Source organism: Rousettus aegyptiacus, unplaced genomic scaffold, assembly GCF_014176215.1.
Source record: "Rousettus aegyptiacus isolate mRouAeg1 unplaced genomic scaffold, mRouAeg1.p scaffold_m13_p_10, whole genome shotgun sequence".
NCBI lineage: Eukaryota > Metazoa > Chordata > Mammalia > Chiroptera > Pteropodidae > Rousettus > Rousettus aegyptiacus.
The window spans coordinates 56,960,969-56,966,054 of NW_023416285.1; the positions used below are offsets into that span (position 1 = coordinate 56,960,969).

The 5,086-nt window shown below is 34.3% G+C and overlaps 1 pseudogene; it reads left to right on the forward strand.

The window, feature by feature from the left end:
• The first annotated feature begins 2,065 nt into the window (after positions 1–2,065).
• Positions 2,066–2,184, forward strand: LOC118609211 (annotated as a pseudogene).
• Positions 2,185–5,086: the final 2,902 nt, after the last annotated feature.

Consider the following 5,086-nt stretch of genomic DNA (forward strand, 5'->3'; position numbering starts at 1 on the left):
TTTTTGTCATCATGGGTCTCACGTTCAGGAGGGGTAAAGGAAAACAAACAAATTGTGTGTGATATATAGTTATGTGATGCCTGCTAAAACATAGAAAAACTCTTGAGTGTGTATGACAATTTTATAGAGGGTAATTAGTCAGAGCCTCTATGACAAAGTCACTTTGGAGAAAATTAACAGAAAGAAGCATGAGAGTGAGCATCTGTGGTGGCATGAGGAAGGTTTCAGAGAGGAAAGGACAAGTGCAAAGGCCTTGAAATGAGAACCTGTTTGGAGTGTTCTCTGCCCAGAAAGGAAACGAATACCTTGGAAGAGAATAAGCAACATAGAAAAAGTTTAAAGATGAAGTCACTGCAAATGTGGTGGGGAGAAGGTCTCCTGTAGTTTTGTAGATCATTGTAAGACTTTAGCATAGCACTCTAAGATGGGAAGCCATTGCAATGTTTTGTGAAGACAGTTAATATGACTTCATTTTGTTTTAAAAAAATCTCCGTTACGTGGAGATTGCATGTTGGAAATAGGGAAAATGGTAAAGAATATACCTAAATAATCCAGGAGACAGATTACCTTGGTTTGTACCAGAATGGAAGGAGTGATTGGAGTGTGTGTGTGTGTGTGTGTGTGTGTGTGTGTGTATTTACAAATTTTTTAAAGAAAATATTTATTTGATATTAAGATGATTTTTATGTGGGTTAAAACAGAAAATAGTCGAAAATAGCTCCATTTTTTTTTTAGTATATTTATGCATGGTTATATGTGTATGAATGTGTGTGCCACAGTAACTAGCTAATGAAGTTCTTATCAACTGATATGACAGGTTGCAAGAGAATAGTTTTATAGAAATGATATCTTTTGTTAGGAATTTGTTAAGTTTGAGGCAATTTCTAAATGGAGGTATCATCTTTGCAGTTTGACACATAAACCTGGGTTTGAAGGTAGGGTTCAAGTAGGACACTCAAAGTTTGAAATCTTTGGCATATTATTGGTATTTGCAGCTATGAGGCTCAAGAAATTCATTTTTGAGAGCAAATAAAACAAGAGAATGGCCACTTCCTTGGCCCCAGACATCTCTGACATTTAGAGATCTACGTCCTAGAAGTAGAATAAGAAATTACAGAAGAAACTGAGTAGAAGGACCATTTAGATAGGAAAAGAACCAGAAAAGACTGATGTTCCCAAAATCACATGAAGAAAGTTTTTGAGGAGGAAGTGATGAGCTCTGTCAAATGCTTCTGATAGTTCCAGTAAGTTGGGTGGTAATTGTTTTGCATTGGATTTGGTAATATAGAAGCTACTTGTGACTTTGATAAGAAGTTTCTGTGAACTAGTAGATAAGAAAGTCTGATTAGAGTGAATTCGGAAAATAATTGGAAATGAAGAAATGGAGATAGTGAGTGTGACAATGCTTATTTAGCAGTTTTGGTCTCAAGGTGAGAGGAAATATGAAAAGGTGAATGCAAGGTCAAAAATTTTTTTTGTATGTTGGAGATATTATAGTATCTTTTACTGTTATATCTATAGCATTTGTTTGTTCAATTAGAAGGATACATTAAAGAAATGCAATGGTGGATATAAGGAAGAATATAATTCCTGGGGTGTCTCTGGTATGCAAGAATGACTGAGATCTAGTGTATAAAGAAGATTAGTTTTAGAAAGAAGTATAGAAGTTTAACTAACCTAAAAGTATTTAAGGAAATATATGTGGAAGCAAATATATTTACTATGGGATATCTTTTCTTATTGCTTCTATTTTCACTGAGAAATTGGTAGCATGCTTATCAACAGAGTTTTGAGGTTGGGTGAAGAGGTTCCGGAGGCCTGAAGAGATGACAGAACTTGTGAAAAGAAATCCAGGAAAGGGGGAGAGCAGAGTAGAAAAATGTAGTAAGCAAGTTGGGAAACACTCAGAGCTTATTAGATGTTAGTAGTCCTGAATGTACAGTGAGTACAATTGGTGAGACTTTATGAGTTTTTCAAACACACCTATCTAAAATTAGGTACAAAGTAGGTAGTACTTTGAAGTTAACCAAGGAAGGGATTAAGATAGGTTAAAAAAGAATGGTTAGTTTACAGTCATGCCATCTTGAACGTGCCCGATCTCTTCTGATTTTAGAAGCTAAGTGAGGTTGAGCCTGGTTAGTACTTGGATGGGAGACCACCTAGGAATACCAGGTGCTGCAAGTGTTAAAACAAAATGTGAAAAAAAAAAAAAAAGAATTGGCACTCATGACTTGTGACTGACCACTTTTTAGGCTCAACTGGATGGACTTTGGTAGACTTTCTATACTCAAAATGAATGTAAGATTATTTTTCCTAGAGAAGATAGAATTTCCCTTTCACTAAATTTGAAGCCATTATAACCAAGAAAGAGAAAAAAAGGAAGAGAGAGAGAGATTTATTTTCCCTTCGTTACCATTCTTATGTTGTATTATTTTAAGAAAGCAAAATCATTTTCCCCTGTTTAACTTTGCATGTATGGCTAATTTTCCTAATCCTGTTGATGCAGTTAAAAATCAGTTCCATGACTTTTATTTTTACTTGTATACAGTGAAATTCTCTAATCACTTTACTCTTAGTTTAAAATAAATTCATTTTAGTGATTAAAACAGGTGCCTGCATGCAATGATTAATTATATGTCTTAACTTTGCTAGGCCATGATACTCAGATATTTGGTCAAACACCAGTTTTCTCTCTAATTTTCCTCACTCTTTTCCTTACAACTTTTTCAACTTGCTAAACTTGATCAATGATCTTTCTAGTGTTGGATCAGTGGCAAGGCCAAGTCCTAGCTGACTAGTTCCTGTCATGATCTGTTACTGATGATCTCTAAGTTTAGTAGGTAACTGGACTCTAATACCAGTGGAAAGCTTCGTGGGCTTTCAGAGATTGTCCCCCGCTGGGGATTGTTTACCTGTATTTCTCTTAAGAGAAGCTGTATTCCCACCAGAAGACCACTTAAAATTCCTCCCATAACTCTACCGATATGGTCCATGCCTCCTCAAGGCAGTCAACTGAGAAAGATTTAAAAATAGCTGCCCTTCAGCACCCTTCCCCTCTTTTTATAACTCCTGAGAGATAGCTCTAAGCATTTTTTGTTCCCAACAAACTAGGAGTTGCCATCATGAATGCACTTTTTATGAAACTCTCATAAAGTCCTCATGACTCCTTCTGGTTCTATTAACTACTTAGAACAAAAGTACATAAATGCATGATAATAAAATTACATAATTTAGCAATTGTATAAGGATCTTGGCAGTTTATGCTGATGACCTGAATTATGGATGAACTCAGATGAGTGACTTTATGGCCACTCACACTTTAGAGAATGAAATTGGGACTAGGGTATAAAGAAATTTACATATAGAATGAATTATAATCATTTACAAGAAATACAAAATGAATTTATGTTAGAATTTGAAATGTGTGCTCATTTTTTTGAGTGTTAGAGTATATATTTTTCTTTTTAAGAAGTTTTCATATACAATTTAAAAAGACCTTGTTAGAGGGTACTTTTGGTACCTACATTCACTTAAATATATTATCCAAATATTGTGTTGAGCTTTTGATGGAAAAAAATTCTCAGTTGGAAAAAATCTCTAATATATATTATAAACATGATTATATTTTAAATGCAGTTAGTTCTTCTCGCAGCGTATGTTTTTTATGAGAATGTAGCCAGATGGCTTATCTTATAAATTTCCCCAGAAGATAATCTGTTTATCAAGTAGAGAAAGGGCAAGGAATCAAACTTTTATTAGTAAAACCATACAAGTTTTTATAAAACATATAAAATATATGCGTGTTAATTTATTTTGCTTAAATTTATAGCAAAATGTATTTTATTGTTTATGCTATCATCGTTACTTTTAATATATAAATTGACAGCCTATTTGATTTTTTCGAGTAATCTATTCCTCCCCTCCTATTTTTTTCTTTCAGGATGCTCTAAAGATTCTCTCTTTATCTTTGGTTTTGAAGTTCCATTAAGATATATCTGGTTATGGATTCCTTTTTTTTTTTTTTTATCATTCTGGGAGTCATTGGGTTAACAGACTGTGAGACTTGGTGTCATTCAGAACAGAAATAAATGAAACAGAGACTAAAAAGACAATAGAAAAGATCAATAAAACTAAAAATTCTTAAAAAAAAAAAACAAAACAAAACAAATTGACAAGTTTTTAGCCAAACAAAGAAAAGAGAGATTTAAATAAATAAAATAATTAAAATAAGAATACTCAAATAAATAAAAAAGAGGAGACATTAAAAATTTCAGAACAGAAATACAATGAATCATAAGAGAGTACTATGGACAATTGGATAACCTAGAACAAATGGATAAATTCCTAGACACATACAACTTACCAAGACTGATTTATGAAGAACTAGAAAATATGAACAGACTAATAGCTAGTAAAGATTTGAAGCAGTACTAAGAATTATCTCCCAACAAAGAAAAGTTTAGGACCAGGTGGCTTCACTGGTAAATTCTACCAAACTTGTATAAAAGAATTAATGCCTATTTTTCGCAAACTCTTCTTTAAAAAAAAAAAAAAAAAATGAATAGGAAGGAACATTTCCAAACAGGGCTGATGAATATAGATGCAAAAATATTTAGGCTGACCCAAGATTCTGGTGCCTTGTGCTTTTCCAAACCCTGCCTTTGTCCTTAGTAGCCTCTAGGAGATTAGGGAGTAACAAGTTTAGTCAGTGCCCCAGAGGGGAAAATCCCACAGAGATTCAGGTTCCCAGAGGAATACTAATTGCTTGCCCTGTCAGCTCCTTGATACAGACTAATTGGAAGCCTGATTATAAGGCAGCAGCTATGAAAGCTAAGACATTAGATACACAGTCTAGCTTCTCTCAGGGAGGAACTGAGAGATGGATGTTTTTGCCTACTAGGTCTGTGCTAAAAGCCTGGGGAAATAACCACTAGGAGTGCTTGTATGTCCATATAAAACTGCTCCTTTGTTCTCTGTGTCCTGGATGACTCAAAAACACAGATCACTATCAGCTCCCAGAGCTAGGCAATTTAATAGCCAGTCTTTGGGTGGAGGCCTTAGAAGATGGAGCTGTCTATATGGACAG